Below are 21,230 nucleotides of genomic sequence, written 5' to 3'. Positions count from 1 at the left end.
TTAAAATCACTAAGAAGCTGGCTGGCTTTTTGTAAAAAGAATTTATATTAACTGGATCCAAAAACTCTTTCATATCCAATTCAAACTAGGCTAGAATCCTAATTAGCACAGGTAGGCCCTGCCCTCACAGTGCTCCTCCTCCTGAAGAAACAGATAAAAAGGAACAAACCAACAACTGTATAAAGTTTATTACATGCTGATAAATATTAGTAAGATAACGGAGTGGAATGTGGCATAGGGATGGCTTTTATTTTGCATAAAGTAGTCAAATAATAAACTCTGCAGAGATGATATTTAAATATAAGGAACTAAATGAATTAAGGGAACAAGCTGTGCGGTTATCTGAAAGACGAGCGTTCCCAAGCAGAAAGAACAGAAGATGCAAAGGCCTTGTAATGAGAGCATGCTTGCCGCATCCAGCACTGGCACAGGGCCACTGCACATGGATGAGAATGAGCGAGGGCAGAACTCCCTGAGAGCAGGTACTTTCCACTTTAGTCACTGCTGTGTCTTCTGCAATCACACAGGCCCAGTATACAGCAAACACTAAGTAAATATTTGCTGAATGAATAAATGCATGAAGAAAAGGAAAAAGAAGGGGTTGTGGATTATGCAAGACTTCATAAATCATCAGAAGAATGTTGGATTTTACTAAGTAGAACAGCCAGTAAAGGGCATGGTCTGTGTTAGAAATGTCATGGTCTGTGTTAGATTTTTAAAGAATTTAAATAAAATCTGACGAAAAAAGAAGGCAGAATCAGGGAGAACAGAATGAGAGCTATTCCAATAAAACAGCATCAAACAGTGGAATCAGCAGATCTTGCATAATAATTGTTCAGGACAGAACTTCAAAGTCATGTAAAACTGAAAGGAAATTGCATATTAAACATGCATCAGGGCCAGGGATATAGCTCAGTGGCATAAGCGCCTGCCTGGCAAGTGCAAAGCCCTGAGTTCAATTCCAGGTACCAAAAAAATAAGTGTCTGCCTTTTGCTAAAACATGGGTCAAGTTATCTATAATAATGAAATTAGACAGCTAAGTATTGCAGGGAGGTCTTTACTGAGTGTGGGTGCAGCCCCTCATCTGAACCTTAGTATGCAAATTTACATTCCTTTATCAATTCATGTATGCTAATCAGTCTTGAAATTAATGTAGGTCAAACAAAGTCCCACAAAGACTGCTACACAGCTCCACAGAATACACAGCTCCACAGAACAACACAGGTTGTTGGCACCAGCAGAGCCCGATTAAGAGTGAGTTAACTGGGAGTTCTCCAGGTCCTGAGATATAAGGGTCATAATAGCATCATTAAAATTACAAAAAAATTGAAAATTGTTTTTATCTAGATTCTTCTGAGAGAAACTAATCTCCATTGAACTACGGCTGAAGTATTTACACATCTTGTATGTTCATCAGCTTTCCTGAACCAAGGCTAGATTCATAAGTCACTTTTCCCCAGTAGAATCAGGCATGCAAGTGGTCCTGTATGACCTCAGGGACTAGGTCAAAAAGACCCTGATAGGCTCCACCCTGTTCTATGGAAATAGTCACTCTGGGGTTGGGCCTCAACTGTGAAAAAAACAGACATGCACCCTACTATAAAGTCTATATGGAGAGGCTGTGTATAACATGGAGCGAGCCTTGGCGACATCTTGTAGAGCACCAGGTATATCTCTCTTTTTTTTTTTTTTTTTTTTTTTTGGTCTTTTTCCTTTGAGGGTACCAGGTATATCCTTTTTTTTTTTTTTTTTTTTTTTTTTTGGTCTTTTTCCTTTTTATTGGTACCGGGGATCAAACTCACGACTGCCTGCTTGCAAGGCAGGCGCTTATGCCGCTGAGCTAAATTCCCAGCCCCAATCAGGTATATCTTGAACAAACCATTTGCTTGCTGAATAACTGAGAAACGCTAATGAAGAACCGCTTCACCAAATCCTACATAAATTCCTGACCCCCACAATCATGGAAAAGAAAGTAATTATAACACTAAGCCATTAAGTGTTGAGGTAGATTGTTAGGCAGCAATAGCTATCAGAATAGTAGAGTATGTGGTCAGCAGGAAGAATTTAATGAGCCATTTAAGAGTAAAGATAAGACCCTGATGAGGTCTAACCAAATAACTACTGTGTATAATTAAACCAACTTCCAATATAAAGAGTATATATAGTTACATACAGATGAGTTGTCCATGTTTGGATCTAGACTTTTCGATTGCTTATGGCAGTAGAAAAAGAGATATCGCCACCATTGTCTTCTTCCATCTTTCTCCCATAACACAGGGGGCTTCCAGGTGTGGGAACGGCAGCCCTGCTTCCCTGCCCAGGAGGCCCACTGAAACTGCAGAAAAAATACCTACTGGAATTATTCTTCCATTCTATACTCGAGATAGGACTTAGGTGTCTAAAGTTCCTGGAAGTACAAAATCCCATTTTCATGTTTATCAAGAGCCTATACCATGTGATCCTAAGTATCTTAGGATAGAAAATGTTAAGCCAAGACTATTGATCGCCGTGTTTCTAAAAATCTGCCAATACTTAAATTCTCAATATAGAAAAAATAACACTACCGTGCCAGTGCCTAAGAGCTCAAAAACAGGCATATTGTATGATTTTCTAAGTCCTTTCCAAAATCCTTACCCAGCAAAATAATTTGTTTAGCTATTTTTCTTACTTATTAAACATGGTGTATAAATATACATCCCTATAGTATGTAATATCATATGATTTAGAAATTTTTTTTCTAGAAGTTATATAATGAGAAGAAAACATTATTTAGTCTTTGGTATAATAAATAAGGACAATTGTACTTAGCAGTAGCCAGTTTTTAAGGAATAATCATTTACATTAAGTGTTATGCTACTTAAGTCTTGTAAATGTCCAATGTGCCCTATAAAGTAGGCATTAGTATAATTTATATTTTCTGTGTTAGAAATCTGAAAATTAAAATTTTTTAATGTTCATTCAGGTTTAAGTAATATGGCCTAGCTCCTTTATGTTCTTAAAATTCTTTAATATAGATCCTTTATAAGTAGATAAGGCCTTATTTCAAGAATGCATAATGATAACCTTTGGTCCCAAGGATGAATTTTATTTCAGTTTAGAACTTAGTTCCGATCTTCAGACTATAAAAAGATAGGATATACTTGTATGGGTTGTTTATTATTAGCACTGAAAAACTATGTAAATATTGATTTAGCATTAGATTATCACATTATATCTAATACAATTAATTACAAAAAATGATTATCAATCATAAATAAAATATTTGACCCTGGAAAGCATTTCATGGAACTATTATAGTCTTGAGATAAATATGAGAAACAGAAATAGTGAAGTCTTAACAGATATCTGAACTCATTTCAACAGCATATGTGATTTGGCATGCAACTCTTCATTTATTTTGCCTCTAGGTTTTTCATGGTATTGATGACATGCCCATTAAAAGGGGAAAATATTTGTAAATGAAAATATGGATCTCATTAAACATATACGAAAATTCCAATTCCAGCACCCAGTATTTAGTGGATATGTGTGTTTGTGTGTGTGGCCAAAAGCCATAAATTTATTTAATGTGAAAACTAGTAAAGTTGGGTGTTTCCACTTTAAAGGGTATTGAGCCAGCCTCTCTGCCTTCCAACTAAAATACGTCTGAAGTTCAGAGATTTGGAAAATGCTTAGAACAATGCTTAAAAGTCATATAACTTATCTAAGGCCAGCATTTGGAAGGAGTTTATTGCTATAAAGCTGATGAAACTAGATGGAGAAAAACCAGATGGGGACCGACTGGTGCTTATGTTTGTCGCTCAGCATCTTTTCCTGTTTAAAAAAATGAAAAGAACAGAAAAGAATATTTCATCTTCTTTCCATTCTCCCCTACAGGTCTAGGGACAATAAGAAAAATGAGCTACATTTTCCTGCCCATTTCTGCCTTTCTGAGTTTCCAAAGGAATGTTCCCATTGCAACTTTGTAATTACATTGAAACTATAACTGCCAGAACATAGCAGGGCGGGGAAAGAGGTGTTCCAGGGCGGTAGAAAGCTTCAAGCTAGCATGAAGCTTTATCTTTCTTAGGCCATTTCTTGTTGCTATAAAAAATATCTGATGCTGGGTACTTTATAGATACAAGATGTTTATTCATTTCACAGTATTTGAGGTCCAATAGTATGATACTGGCACTAGTTTTTGGCAAAGGCAACATGGAGGATAGCATCACATGGTAGGAAAGGAACCGAGACAGAATGAGCCAAGAGAGAAGACTCACTTTAGAATAACCCGTTTTTATGGGAACTAATTCAATCACACAGTCACTAATTCAATCACATATTAACTCCCTCAAGGCAGCATTACTCCAGTTGTGAGAATATGGTCCCATCACCTGCTTACCTTCCACGAGGCCTCACCTCTTAAATGTCCTTAAACATCCAGCACATGTAACCTCAGGGAACAAATATTTAAACCATAGTAACTACAGTTGTAAGCGTAAGTGTAAGCGCCTGGCAGCACTACCTATGGGTGCTCCCTTTTTCACGTGTCTATTGCCTCAGCCTTCAGAGAAGTCAGCACTGATGGAAGGAAGAGACATCTAGTGCTATAGGTGCCTCCCTATTATGTTAGGAATTGCAAAAATCTAATGAATATCATTAAAGATCATAATAAATAGAATGGCCATACTTATGAAAAAAGATACAAAATAATCAAGATAGTAATTGAAAGCATTCTTAAGAAGGAATAGGAAAAAGAGAAGAGAAGGAACAGGAGAAGGAAGAAGGCTCTTCTGTAGTTTGAAAAACTTATATAAGGCTGAGAAAGAATGAAGATATCCAACAAGAATACCTGGGAGGATTTGCTCTATGTGACAGTAAAGCTTGTTGTAAAATGAGTAAATAAGTCCAGGACATGAGATGCAAATGATAGCTGAGAAAATCACAGGCCAGTGCCACAGGAATATGGAAACTAGTCACATTACAGAGGTGACTTTTCAGGTAGGTGGGGAAAATACAGATATTGATTCTATGGAGAAAAATAATGAGGACTGGATCCTCATCTCATAGCATACATAAAAATGAATTCCAGATGGGTTAAAAATTTACATATAAAAGGCAAACTTTCAAAACCTTTCAAATAATCATAGGAGAGTTAAATAAGCCAGAAAGTGAATCAAACATCAGCTCAAATAGCAATGCTAACATCAGAAAAATTAGAAATTAAGACATAAAAGTAACAGCAAAAATATATATCAAAAAATTAAAAGCATATCAAATGATATATACCTAACATTATAGACTCAAAAAATACTAACAACTGAGAGAAAATGAAGTAAAACTAGATCTAATAATTGAAATTGAGGGTTTCAAAATATCCGTTTCAGAGTCAGATAAAGCACAGCAAAAATAGAATATTAAAATATCACCACTAGCACAGATACCTACTTGAATTTTAACATCCAATAGACATATTTCTTCAAATTATGAGTGCTCACAAAAACTAATTATATAGAACTTCATAATATCAATAGATTAAAAAGTAATATGCTTGTCATATTCTCTGGACATTAGGAAAAATAGAAATCAATAATAAAATAATAAATTTAGAAGCTGCATATGTATAGCAGTTAAGTAACTTAATACTAAATCAAAGGAAAAATTTAAAGGATATTTTAAAACACTGGAAGGTAAAAGGTAGTGAAAGCATTTCATCAAAAATTTTAGGGAGCTGGGGATTTAGCTCAGCGGCATAAGCGCCTGCCTTGCAAGCAGGCAGTCGTGAGTTCGATCCCTGGTACCGATAAAAACAAAAAAGACAAAAAAAAAAAAAAATTAGGCCATAGATGAAGTGGTATTCCAATAGGAAATTTATAACTTTAAAATCATACAACAGAAAATTTGAAATGTTGAAAAATGAATAATGAAGGAAATTGGGGGAAAGAGCAACAGAGCATATCCAAAGAGACTAGAATAGGAATTAAAATAGAGATTTTAAAAAGTAATTTAAAAAATAGGACACATAGAAACAAAGCAGAAAATTAACAAAATTATAAACCAGTTTTTGAAAAATTTAATAAGATGGAACACAAAAAATAATTAAATACCTTTTATGGATTCAATCCAAAGTTAAATTGGTAGTAGACAGAACCTTCTAGCCAATGTAGTAAAACTGTTATAAAATAATTATGAATAAGTTTATGAAATCATGGAAAAAGTTTTGACACTAGGAAATCTGTCTATGCAGCATAAGGAATTAAAGGGGGAAAATGTACGATCATTTCAATAGATCCTGCAATAGTAAAGGCTCATCACTAATTTTTTAAGTAACTCAGTAAACTAGAAAAAAGGGATAATTCCTAAATTTGTGAACATTTATATATCTGAAAAAAGGTCACAAATATTAGAGAAAAATGGAAAATCCATAGGTTCATTTCAAATTGAATTATGACTTTATGTAATGCTGCCATCACTACCAGTAAACACAGGACCTAAAGTTGTTCCTACTGTACATGCAAAGAAAAAGAAATAAGAGGTGCATGAACTTTTTCCAGCAATGATTAGCTAGATCAAAAAAACAAAACAATCAATAAACATTTAAATTAATAAGGCATTTAAATAAAAAGAGTGCAGCAGAATTAGCAGATATAAAATCTGTACCAGCCATAGTCAAACGCATGGTAAGGTACATATTACACGGGTAATACAACAAAAGATGATGCTACTCAAAGTAGCAGTTAAAACTGTCAAACATCTTTCATGATCCAACAGGGATCATGTTAGTTAAACTGGGGAAATTAAAGCTCTCACAGGGTGTCAAAGGTCATAGAAAAACTAGAAGAAAGTTAGGACAAAAAGCCAATCTGTAGATTAATAGCTAAAGAACCTATTGTCACTCCTAAATGGAAAAAGTGGCAGGTGGCAGGGTCACCAGTAGGAGGCAGCACCATTGTGCACCTGTTTAGTTGGCACCCTCATTGCAAAGAACAAAGGCAGAAGAGAGGAGACGCTGAGGCTCCTCCATCATTCCTGTCCTCCAGTCTCCCAAGGGTGTTTCCAACTGACGCAAGCCCAACTTTCCATCCCTATAGCATTGCCAGATAAATAAGACATTACACTGCCTGCCAGGTTAGAAAAGTTGGGGGAACACAGCAGACTTTAATGTGATTTCATTCAAGGCTACTTTTAGTAGAAATTTCATTGCTTCTCTTGATGAGAGTTGGAGCCACTTGAGTCATAAAATGCAAATGTCTCTGAATCTTTGGTGAGTCACTTTATTTTATTTCACAAAAAAATTTGAAAGAAAATAACAAGAGAGTAACAATAGCTAGTGCACTGTGTATCATTATCTTCCAAGTAATAACTCAGAGTATGAGCCATAAACCAAATGTTTACAGAAAAAGAAACAGGTGACACAAAAATTTTTCTATACTCTAAGATAAATTCATAGTGTAAATGAAACAAATTAACATTAAAATATTTTTGAAGCAATAAACTATATAATTTTGGAAAGTATATGAACTTCTTTTTCCTATTCATCTCTTTTCCATTTTGCTCATTTGTATACTTATAGTTTGTGCTTTGAATATAAGAGAAGCCATGTTTGAACTGGGGTGTTTGCCTTATTTCACTTAACATTAGGTACTCAAATTGTATCCATTTATCTATGAATGCTTCAAGTTTATATTTCTTTATGGCAGCATTGAACTCCACTGTGTATACCTTTACCCATTCATCTGTCGATGGACATATACACTACTTTCAATATCTAGCTATTATAAACTGTGCTTCTATAAACATGAACATGCATGTGTCCCTGTAATATGATGATCTTCATTCTTTTAGGAAGATATTTACGGGAGAAGCGCTGAGTCAAATGGATTTTCTATTTTCAGTTATTTGGGGACTCTGCACTCTGAATTCTATAGTGGTTGTACTACTTTACATCATCGCCAATAATTAGAAGAGGTCTTTTATCCCCACAATTTCACTATTATTTGTTATTATTAGATTTTTTTATAATAGCCTTTTTTCGGAGCAAGATGGCATCTCAGTGTTTTAACTTACATTTTTGAATGGGCAGTGATGTTGACCATTTTTTCATGTATTTATTGGCCATTTATACTTCTAAGAAGTGTTTACTTATTTCAATTGTTCACTTTTGATTTGGTGTTTTATTTTGGGGAGTCTTCATTTTTTGAGCTCTTGATATTTTCTTATTGTTAGTTCTCAGTCCATGGAATAGCTGGCAAAATCTTTCCCCATTCTGTAGATTGTCTCTTCAGGGTGTTTCCTTTCTTTTGCAGCTTTTTAATTTGCTATGGTCCCATTGTTAATTATTGCTATTATTTCTTATGCTATTGGTGTTCTATTAAGAAACACATATCTTCAAAATTTGCAACTATTTTTTCCTTCAAGAGATTAAATGTGTCTGTTTTAAAATTTAAATCTTTAACCCATTTTTATTTTAGTTTAGTATGTGGTGAGATACTGTATGTAGATCTAGGCTACATCTTTTGTATGTGAATATCCAATTTTCCTAGCACCATTTATTAATGAAGCTATCTTTCCTCCAGTGTATGTTTTTGATGCTTTTGTCACATATCAAATAGTTGCATGTAACTAGGGTTGTTTCTGCTTCTATGATTCTGTGCCATTGATCCATATGCCTATGCTTATGTGAATACTGTGCTGTTGTAATTACTGTAGCTTTATAGCGTAACTTCAAATCTGGGACTGTGACCCAGGACTGCTTTTGCTATTCTGGATCTCTTTTGATTCCATATAAATTTTAGGATTATTTTCTCTAGCTCTGTGGGAAATGATGTTGGTATTTTTATTGAGATTGGATTAAATCTGTATATCAGTTTGAAAGCATTGTGATTATGCTGGTTCTGTCTATCCAGGAACAGGGGTTATCCTTCCATTTACTGGTGTCTTCCTCAATTTCCTTTTTAAGAGTAGTTTAATTTTCACTGTAGAGATCTTTCACTTCCTTATTGGGTTAATATTTCACTTTATAACTTTTATGAGTCTCTTTCTTAAGGAATATTCTTGAGTAGAAACTAACTTATATGCTGCCACTATGGCTTATTTTTCCATATTTTTAAATTTTTCGTTATTTTATTAATAACCTGTTGGCAATACTTACAGAGTACTTGATTATCTTATGTTTTATTGTCTTTCCTCTCCCATACATGTCATTTCTCCAACTTTAAATTCCCTTTTTTATTATTATTATGATTGTTTTTCTTAGTTCCTGTTTGCATCACATATTGTTTCCATCCCATATGCTTATTCGTACCTGGATATGACACATCTTAATTTTTTTTTACTTTCTCTCCCCCATTCTCCCTACCCTCATCTTTGGTCTCCTGCAACTCTTCTGATCTGCAAAAGTTCTATCTCCTGGTTCCTTTTATCAGTCCTTTATTTGGCTCCTTATTTGAACTTTGCCTTATTCAAATGTGAGATGCAATATGGTATTTAAGCTTGTATCTGATTTATTTCACTTAACTTCATATTTTCCAGGTACATCCATTTTCCTACAAATGTGTCAAGTTTATCCATATTTCTAGACGAGTACTATCCCATTGTTTATAGATACCAAACTTTCTTTATCCATTCATCTGTTGGTGGATATACAGGCTGCTTCCAAGATACAGCTATCATCAGTTGTACTGCTCTAAACATCAGTACACATGTATCTCTGTAACACGATGACTTTGATTCTTTTGGAAAGATACCTAAATCAAATAGAATTTCTAATTTTAGTTCTTTGAAAAATCTCCATGCTGACTTTCATAATGGTTGTACCAGTTTGCATTCTCACCAAAAATAAAGGAGGGCTCCTTTTACAGGAAAGCCTTACAATTTTGTTGTTAGTTGGGTTTTTGATGATTGGCATTCTTTCTGGGATAAGATAAACTAAGAGTGTTGTTTTTATTTGCATTTCTCTGATGACAAGAGATATTGAACATTTTTTCATATATTTATTGCCCATTTGCACTTCTGAGGATGATATATTCTTTTCATTTCATTTTTATCTAGGTCTTTTATTTTGGGTGGTCTAATTTTTGAAAATTACTTATGTATTCTAAATATTAATGCTCTTTCTGAGGAACATCTGGTTAAATTTTTTCCATTCTGTAGGTTGTCTTTTCACTGTACTAATTATTTCCTTTGCTGTGCAGAAGGTTATTAATGTAAATCTAATCCTCTTTCTCAATTCTTGCTGTCGTTTCTTGCACATTTAGAGTTCTATTCAGATAGTTCTTGCATATATCTATGACTTCAAGTGTTTTTACCCATTTTATCCTCCATTAAATTCATTGTTTCTGTTTTAATATTTAGATATTTGATCTCGTTTGATTTTTTGGTACATAGTGAGATTTACCGGTCCAGTTTTACTCTTCTGAACATAGATAGCCACTTTTCCCGGCACCAATTGTAAAACAGGCTCTTTTTCCTCCAATGTATGTTTTTGGTTCCTTTGTCAAAGATCAAATAGCTGAATTGTCTGAATCTTTCTATATCTTTTGTTCTGTTCTGCTGATCCACATACCTATGTTTGTGCTAATACAATGCGTATTTATCATTGTTGCTTTGGAGTATAACTTGAATTGAGGTATTGTGATACCTCCTGCTTGCTTTTGTTTCTCGGGATTTCTTTTGGTATTCGGGGTCTCTCTGGAGCCATAAATTACAGAATTGTTTTCTCCAGTATTATGAAGACTGTTGTTTGACTGACTATTGAATCTATATGTCAGTTTGGGGAATTTGGCCACTTTGACAATATCAGTTCTGCATATCCATGACCGGGGTTAGCTTTCCATTTTCTACTGTCTTCTTCAATCTCTTTTTTCAGAGTACTGCAGTTTTGTTGCAGAGTTCTTTCACTTTCTTAATTAGGTTAATTCCTTGGTATTTAATTTTTCTTGATATCTTTGTGAATGATATGTTTTTCTAGTTTCTTATTGAGTTCATTATTAATATATATGAATGACATTAATTTTTGTGTGATTTTATTTAACCTCTACATTGCTAAAATTAATTATTGTTTCTAAGAGCTTTTGGGTCTTCTATATAGAGAATCATGTCATCTGTAAATAATGATAATGTGATTTTTTTCCTTTGCTATACGTATTCTATTTATTTCTTTCTACGTTCTGGCTCATGTTTTGAGTACCATGTTAAAGATAAATCATGATAGTTAGCATCCTTGTCTTATTTCTATTTTTAGAGGGGAGGCTTTCAGTTTTTCTTCTTTAATATGATGCTGCCACTGGTTTGTCATAAATGGCTTTTTATCAGGTTTGGATCATTAGTGCTATTGAACATCCTTGTCATTCTTATTTTTAGAAGGTAAGCTTTAAGTTTTTCCCTATTTAATATGATGCTGCTACTAGTTTGTCATAAACAGTTTTTAGCAAATTCAGGGAACTTCTACAGCTACTTTCTTCAGTTTTTACCATGAATGTTATTAGATTTTGTCAAAGGACTTTTCTGCATGTATTGATATGATCATGTGGTTTTTGGTTCTTGCTTCTGCTTATGTGGAGCATCACATTTATTGAATTGCAGATGTTGAATGATTTTTGTTCACCTTGAGATAAAGCTAGTTTGGTCAAAATGTATGATCCTTTTGATGATGCGTTGCATTCTATTTGTTAATATCTTATTGAGATCTCTGTCTCTACGTAATTTAAAGAGATTGACATGTCATTGTCTTCTTGTTTTGTTTTGTTTTGTTTTTTAGTTTCTTTATTCTTTGTCTGGTTTTGGGATCAGAATGATGTTGGCTTCCAGAAATGAGTTTGGAAGTATCCTATCCCTTGTAATTTCATTGAAGAGCTTGAGGTGTATTGGTGACCCTTGAAATTTTGGTACAATTCAGCAGTGAATCCATCAGTTCCTATACTTTTTGTAGATTGTAATTTTCACTGCTGCCTCAATTTTACTGCTCTTAAGTAGACTGTTTGGAATTTTTATGTTACTTTGGTTTCATTCTGGCATTTTGCATTAGTCTAGGAATCTATCCATTTCTTCAATATATTCCAATCTGTTGGAATACAATTTTTCATAGTAGTTACTATCTTATGAGTCTCCTTGGTTCAAGATAGCCTTTTTAATTTCTAATTGCACTGATATGAGTCATTTCTCTCTTTCTTTTAACAAGGTTGGCTATGGGTTTACCTATATTTTATTTATTTAAAAAAAACAGTCATTTCATTCATTAATTCTTTGTAATTTTTTTATTCTGTTTCATTATTTTTTGCTCTGATTTTTATGATTTCAGAGTGGGCTTGGATTGTTTTTTCTCAAGTATTATACTTTGAGGTTCCTTATTAGGTTATTTATTTGAGCTCACTCTATTTTTCTAATGCAAGCATTGTGTCTTGGCTGCTTTTCTCTCATTGCTGGAACAAAATTCCCAACACCCAAAAGGAAGGAAGGAAAGGTATATTTAATTCATTGTTTGGGGAGGTTTCAGTCTATAATCAGCTGGCTCCAAGGCAGGGTGGTCTAATTCAAGCCAGGGGCACAACGAAGGCTACTTCAAGACAGTAGCCAGCAAAAGCAGCCAGAGCAAAACAGGGTGGGACAGCAAGCCTTTTCTCCTCCCTTATATTGTACACAGACCACCCCCCAGCTCCAGGGCTGGTGTAGCACACACAAAATCTTGTCCTCCTGTTGCACAGGAAGAGGATATTTACAAAGTAAGAATCCTGGCTCCCTGCTGAGTTTCTTAGTTAAACTTCTAAACTTCTCAAGTTGACACAATGTATGAGCCATAACACATCTGACTGCAATAAATTTCCCTTGAAGGATTGTTTTCACTGTGTTCCATAGGTTTTGGTGTGTTCTGACATTGTCATTTGATTCCAGAAATTGTTTAACTTCTTCCGTGACCCACTACTCAGGAGTGCTAAGTTTCAAGGTGTGTCTAAATTTTATGTGGCTCCTTCTGTGATTGATTTCTCCTTTCATTGCACAATGGTCTGAGAGTAAACTTATAGTGGTTTGGTTTCTTTTGTATTTATTTAAACAGGCTTTGTGGTCTACTATGAGATATATTTTGGAAAAGTTCCAAGTGCTGCAGAGAAGAATGTATATTCTGTTGCAATACAGTAGAACACTGTAAATATTTATGAAATCCATATGATCAAAGGCATAGTTCAGATCTGATATTTCTTTATTATTTATTTAGCTGATCCATCTCTATGAAAGTGATACTGCGGTCAACAACTGGGATTATGTTAGCATTTTTAAAATACTTTATATTCAGCAATATTTGTTTCATTATGATAGGTGTTAGAATGTTCAGTGCAGTATCCAGCATATTTACCAGAGTTATCTTTTTATTTTAGAGGATTCCCTTAATTAGTATATAATAAAATTGTCTCCTCTAATCAATTTTAGCTTGAATTGTGCTTTATCTGAATAAAACCACTGCCCCTGCTTGGTCTTGGGTCTTGAAAGATAAAATATTGTTTTCCATCCTTTGATTTTTAGCCTCTGAAATTCTTTTTTTTTGGAGGGGGGGTAGATGAGTTTCTTGAATGCAACAGACTGTTGAATTCTGTTTTTATATTCAGTTTGCCAATCTGTGTCTTTTCAATAGAGAATTGAAACCCCTTACACTAAATTATTATTGAGAAGTATTTATTAATTCTTTTTATTGCACTCTTTCTCTTTTGAGGATTCCTTTGTCTTTCTTTTCCTTTTTTGTTTTGTTTATCTATTCAGCTTGTTTGGTGTATTCATTCCATCTGGATTTTTGGCTTTGTTGGTTTCACTGTGTTGAAAAATTCTAATAGGTTTACTTTTATATAATTTTTTTCTTTTCTCTGATATCCTTTAAAATTCTGGATTTGTGGGTATCTGAAATCTTAATTATGGATCATGGGAATCTTCTTTTTTTTCAACATAATTGGTTGGTGTTCTGTAAGTCCCACTTGCTTGTACACTGAGCTCTTTTCTCATATTTGGAAATTTTTCTATCATGATTTCTGTAAACAAATGTGTTATTCCCTGTGTGCTATGTTCTAAATAGTCTTAGGCTTGTCTTTTAGTATCATCTAGTAGCTTTTTGAATACATTTTTATTGCTCTCTTAGTCCTCTGTTAGTAATTCATTATAATTTACCATTTTGTCCTCAATTTAAGAGAGCCTCTTATCATATTGGTCATTTATGCAATTTATAGATGATAACCAATTTTTATATCTAGTATTTCTATCTGATACCTTTTCATGAATTATGTATCTTTGGTAAATTTTTCATTCATATTTTTAAAGTATTGGTTAGTGCTCCTAATTTTTTTTGTTTGTTACCTCCCAAATCCACATTGGTTATTTTCTTTGATAACTTGATACACTTTGGGTCATGTCCCTTTTGAACTCACCAAGTCTCATCAACTTTTCTTTAATCAATTTGAAAAGCTCCACTACTTGGTATTTGCCTTTCTTTCCATTGATACCCACCCAATCTTCCTCGGGAGAGTTGGGAGAACTTGGAGGTCTTTCATTGCCTTGTTTTCTCATGTTCCTGTATATGTGTATATATATATTTTTTGTTTATTTGGGATTTTTATTTTGTTTTTCCTTTCCTTTTTCCCTTTTGCGGTGCTGTTTCAGTCAAGTAGATAAGGAGATCGTGTAATCAATATGAAGATATTTTTAGTAAGACATTCCATTCCTGTGATGTGATTTCTGTGTTATTTGTCCAGAGGTGACATTTATACCTTCAGCTTTTTAATTTACGTGACTTGGACTCTGTCTCTGTGGCTCCAGTAAATCTCCAGTCAGCACCTCTGACACAGCTCCTCCTCTACTCAGTCATATTGACAATCTTAACAATTAATTTTTAAAGAATTACTGTAGCATCTTTATTGCATGTTTAAAAATGTAAACTGAGAGCCCATATCTTTGTCATTCATTTCATTTTCATTGCAGAGTTTGATGTGTATGACAGTAGTGATTAGATAGAGCCAAAAAGTGTTTTTACTTTGTGAAAGAAAATGCAAACTTAGGAGCTACTAACCCAGATGAAGTACTTTATCCAGGGTTTGGGCCTATGGTGGTTCACTATTTTTCCTCCAGGAACAGAAAAATAAGAATGCAATTTTTTTGAGACAGGATCTCATGATGTAGTATAGGCTGTCCTTGAACTCACTATGTAGTCCAGACTGGCCTTGAATTGGAGTCAACCTTCCTGCCTCAGCCTCCCAAGTGCTGGAATTACAGGCCTGCAACACCACACCTGGCAAGAATTCAATTTTAATTCAGAGATTTCAAGTAGCTTCTCAAACTGACTTTGCAAGTGACAGGGGAGAAGTTAGGGTTATTTCCCATTATACTAGAAATGTGTTTTTTGTCTTATTTCAAAAATAGTCTCTGAAACACTCTGAGAAGACTTGGAACAAATGTCTGTGACAAGTTCTGTATGGAAGATGCAGCATCTGTTGATGTCTTCAAGGAAAACAGCAACTTTATATGAGGAATAACACTCACAACAGTACCTATAGATTTGGCCCTATTTTATAAAGAAGATGTTTTTACATTTATTCTATTTTTGCTAAAAATACTAATATATTATAAAATTATTTTTCATAAATAAATCTCAAATGTATCTTTATGAATATTAGTTTTGAAAGCTATTGTTGCAGTAAAAAAGAAAAAATCACCAAAAATAATTCTTCATCCACCATAATAAAGGAAAAATCTAAATTAGTATGTAAGATCAAGTTCATAACCTACTATTGCCAAATCAAACTACAAATGTTTTCATCTGCTTTATTTACTTCCAAGGTCATTGTAAAATGCTCAGGGAGAAAGATGTGTCTTCTAAACACCTTAATAAAAATTTTCATCATCATAGCATTTTAGCACAATGAATGGAAAGTAATGAAATTAAACCAGAAAATATTGATTTCGGTTCTACAAATTCATAATGTAAAACTAAAAGATGAAGTAAAAAAAGATAAGCATGTTCCTTAAAATTCAGTATTTGGAGAGGCAAAATTGAACTTGATTTAAACTTAGAGCAAGATCCTTCTACCATGCCCTGCAGGCATTTGGGTCTGGATTATTTTTATTTCTAGAGGTCTTCCCTGACCATTGAGGGATGTTGAACAGCTTCCCTGGCCCATCACAAATAGATACCAACGGTACCCCTCTAATTAAAACCCCAAAAATATCTCTAGACATTGCCAAATATCCCTTAGGAAATAAAATCACTTCCACTTAAGAAACACTATTTTACAAAAGAGACTGTTTCTTCAGAAAAAGGGACAAGTGAATTCAAGGAATTAATCATGGAAGAATGGTAAATGATACAGCAGGATACTCAACACAGTGATAGATTCATAGAAGGATAAAAACAAAAGCATAGTTTGAAAGATTGTAGGAAATATAGGGGCAGGACAACTAGTCTCCCTCTTTGGGAAAGGTGCATAAGTAAAAGTGAAAGATTCTAATGGCACCTACTGGAGATCAAGTAGGAGTAAAGTAGGCATCAAATGTGTCATGGTACCACGAGAACATTAAAAGTCTGTGTTTGAAGACAATCAGAAAAATTCGTGTGACCTCTTCCTGGAATCCCCAGCAAATCAAAATGATTATATGACTGTCTCCATGAAAACTCAGACTCTAGAAATGACTGATCTTAAGTCCTTAGACTGATTTTGGATATTTGCCAAAATTTTTGAAATTAGAAAATCCTGAAAACAAAAAATCAAACAAGGGAATATTTTGATACTGCTATCATGAACATTAATTATAATATCTTAAGATAATTATAATAACTGAAAAAAGCAGCAAGCATTGATATATAATTGCAGGGTAGAAAATAAAGAAGAGATTTTTCAATAAGCAAGAAGTACAAATTCTATAAAGCTCACAAAGAAAGAGATAAATGAAAGTCATAGTTTAAAAATAGAATGCCAAAGCTAGAAATTTTTACCAGTTCCAGGTCGAAGAGTCCAGAGAAGTCGTTGGGAAATCAGAAAGGCAGCAAAACTATGGAAATAATACATGGAAAAAGTCATGAACACAGATGCTAAAGTAACCAAAGAAAATGTTAGAAAAAGAAGTGTCAAAAATACAGCTAGAAATCAGGAATAAAAGCAGTATTAATAAAAACATTGCCATTAAAATAAAAAATTTTTAAGCTTTCAAATTAACTATGTTGACTTTTGAAAGCCAGAACTTTATAATACATCATCTATATCCAAAAATACTAAGTCAAAATGTTCTATAAAATGCCCACAAAATAAGTTACTCAAACTTTAAATATGCTTAACAATTTTTCTTCAGATTTGGCTTCCTTTTCATTTCTCATTAAGAGGCAAAATTCTGCCAATGTTGAAATAAGTAGTTATTTCTATTTTTGGTTAAATTCAAGTTTAAACATATTCTCATGATTTCTTCATCTTTCCATGTAAAAAGAATTTGGAAAACCTATTCAAATTTTCTGCGAATGACCTAGGATTTTATTCAAGCAAAAGAGTTAACCTCGTCATCATTCTTTGGTTAATGACAGAATTTTTCAAACATGTTTTTTACTTCTTTCATCAAACAAGAGGCACAAAGCAGGGAAAAAATAGTTTTTAAGTTACTTGCTTAAACATTTCTTTGCACTTAGGTGAAACTATTCTGTCTTTTAACTACTTTTTATGCAGCATTTCAAGACTACATTTCAGGTGAAAGTTTGGTAAAACAGGAAAAAAATTTCCTCTGAGACAAGGCAGACAGGAAAGAGCTAGTGTCTGATGTCTGAACCATGTTTATAGATTTAGATGTTCATTTACTCTTTCTCACACTATAAAATGTGTTTTCTATTTTACTTTTTATAGTTTATATTAGGAAAAAATCTAAGTTACATATTCTCTTCCTCTTATTATGATTTTTTTCTTTTATCCTAAATTCACACTCAAAGACATATTTTCCATTTTTTCTATCTGGTAAATAACAATCATCTACTAATAAAAAAGTCATAGTGAATTAATTCAAACTTATTGATGGAGCCAAAGTACAGATTCAAAAGCAGACTGTCTAACGTGACTTACAGCATTTACTAAAGCTAAATGTATGCTACAGCATGGCCTAGAGACTTCAGTTACAGCTCTACATTCAAGACAAATGAGTGCCCCTGTGCACCAAAAAGCATGCTGAACAATATTCACAGCAGAATTATTTAGAATACGCAATCAGTGGAAGAACGATATGCCCCTCTGTAAGAAAGTAACAATGGAATCTTTTTCTGCAGTTAAAATTTTATGAACAAGTTTATCCATGTGGTAGGATACTGTTAAATACTTTCAATGGTGATCCTATACCAAAGTAGAGAACAAACCAAAAATGAAATGAAGAAAACAATCACAAAAGGAGTATAATGAATGCTTAGGAAAAAATACCACCAAAGAACAGAAGGAACAAAGTATAAAAGTTATAAAACAAGACCCAAATAAATATAAAGACATCCCATGTTCACACATCAGAAATTTTAACATTGATAAAATGGGAAAAATCCCCCAAACTGACATACAGGTTTAATGCAAACCCTATTGAAATCACAGGTGCCTTAGTTTAAAATGATTAAAATCTGATCTCACAGTTCAAATAGAAATATAGGGGATTGAGCACAGCTAAAAGAGCCTTGCAAAAGCAGAAAGTTGAAAGACACTTGTCCCAGTTTCAAAACCTTGAACAAATCTATAGTAATCAAGAGGGTGTGGTGCTGGCATTTTAAAAAGACATAAAAAGCAATAGGATAGAATTGAAATTCCAAATATAAATCTTCACATAAACCTTTGTATTTATTATCAGTCAATTGTTAAGGATGCCAAGACAATTTAATAGAAAAATAATTGCTGTACCAATAAATATTATATAGAAATTTTGATATCTACATATGAAGGATAATTTGGGCCTCTACACACCTTACATTATATATTAACTCAAAATATATAATGTACCCAGATGTAATGGCAGTAAGGCAAACTATAAAACTAATAGAGTGAGATGTTGAAATAAGTCTTTATGACCTATGATTAAGCATTGATCAATTAGATATAACACCAAAAGCACACGGACAAATGAAAACACAGGTAAACTGGATTAAAAATTTTATGTATAAGCGATTCTATGAAGAAAAAGTGAAAGTACAACCCACAGAGATGAAAATTTTATAAATTATCTACAGATTAAGCTTTCCTAATCCAAAATGCTCCAAAATGTAAAACATTTTCAACACCAACATGATGCTAGAAATGGAAAATTCCACATCTCACTTCATGTAATGAGTCATGGCCTAATCATAGGCACACTAAATATATTGCCTAAAATTACTCTCAGGTTACTTCGTGTTTGAATTTGAGTCCCATTTCCAACTTGTCTCAGAATGTATATGCAAACATTTCAAATCTCCCCAAAATCTAAAACACTTCTAATCCCAAAAATTTCAAAAAAGGGATACTCAACTTGTACCCCAAATAGAGCTTAATCCCAAATACAAAAGGAAATGTGTAACTCAACAATGGAAAAAGAATCCAACTTTTTTTCCAACTTTTAAAATAGATAAATGATTTAAATAAGTATCCAAAAATATACAAATGTAGGAAATACTCAATATCATTAATCATTAGGGAAATATAAATCAAATCCAAAATGAAGTATTATTCCATATCCACTTTGATGGCTATAATAAAAACCTTGGACAATAGATGGTATTGGTGAGGCTGTGGAGAAGTCAACAAGCTCATAGCTCACTTGTAGGAATTTACAGTGAAGTAACCACTATAAAGTTCAGCTTGGCATTTCTTCAGAATGTTAAATGTAGATAATGACACAACAATTTTACTCCTAGGTATATAGCATAGAGAAATGAGAACATATGTCTACAAAAAAAATCTAAGAACATTCATGGTAACATTTTTTGTAATAGTTAAAAAGTGGAAATAACCCAAATGCCCATCAGCTGACAGATACATAAACAAACACAGTACATTCATAAAGTGAAACATTACTCACCAGTAAAAAATGAATGAAATGGAAACATGCCCCAATAAGGATGAACCTTGAAAGCATTATGCTAAAGAAGCTAGTTCCCAAAACTACATAATGTATACTAATATGCATGTGAAATACCCAAGATAGGCAAGTTCATGAAGGCCTATATTATTATAAAGTAAAATATTGGTTGCCAGAAGATAAGGTAGATTTGCTGTAGGGAAGGCAAATAAGAATTGGGAATAACTTCCTATTTGTGTAATATTCCTTTTAGGGATATTAAAAATGTTTTAAAAATTTTGGCAATAATTACACAACTCTGTATGTAATGGAAACTGTCAAACTCTATAATTAATTATATAAATTTTATAGTATGTAAAATACAGGTCAATAAAGCTGTGTTTTAAAAATTGAGCAGGAATAGTGCTACACAAACCATAGATTAATTTCAAAGACATTACACTGAGCAAAAGAAGCTGAAACATAAACGTCAATTTTAATTAGATTGATATGAAGTTTAAAACTGATAAAACTAATCAACAAAAGTATCACTCATAATTCTGAATATTTTTAGGAGAGTGAGTGGTGACCATCAAGGGGCACAAAGGAAACATTTACGGTACTTGACATATCTGTACCTTAATTAGGATGGTTACTGTATAGGAATATATGTATGAAAATTTCATTGATCTCTATACTTAGTTTACTTTATGCTCTTAATAATTTATGTGTTGTAATTCAGATGTTTTTTAAAATTCTGTATGTTATCATTTTCTTGGTCAACTAGATGTGAAAAAATAGTAAGAATAGTATGCTGTTAAGAAGACAAGAATTAGTGTTGAAAAACTTTTCTTTCAAAGTTTATTTTTATTGTGGGATATGAAAGATCGTTTGTTTGTTTGTTTGTTTGTTTGTTTGTTTTGAGGCCAGGTGTCTCTCTGTAATTCAGGCTGACTTTGAACTTACTTATGTAGCCCAGGTTGGCCTCAAACTCATAACAATCATGTTGCCTCAGCCTCCCAAATGCTGGGGATTACAGGCATGTGCCCCCACCCCTGGCTGAAAAATATTTATTCTAAATTGATTTTCCCATTTCCTGGCTAGAAGGTCTAGAGTAAGTTAATTAGCATGTATGATTCTCTCAGAATTAAAATGACGATGACCACAATATCTTCCTGGAAATTGTCTTGGAAGAGAATATATATGAAAGTATTTTATAAGACGCAAATATTAGTGGGTT

This window comes from Cavia porcellus, unplaced genomic scaffold (assembly GCF_034190915.1).
Source record: "Cavia porcellus strain 051 isolate PalLab524CR breed Dunkin Hartley unplaced genomic scaffold, mCavPor4.1 scaffold_10, whole genome shotgun sequence".
NCBI lineage: Eukaryota > Metazoa > Chordata > Mammalia > Rodentia > Caviidae > Cavia > Cavia porcellus.
The sequence above is the reverse complement of the archived record's forward strand: the minus strand, read 5'-3'. Positions refer to the sequence as shown.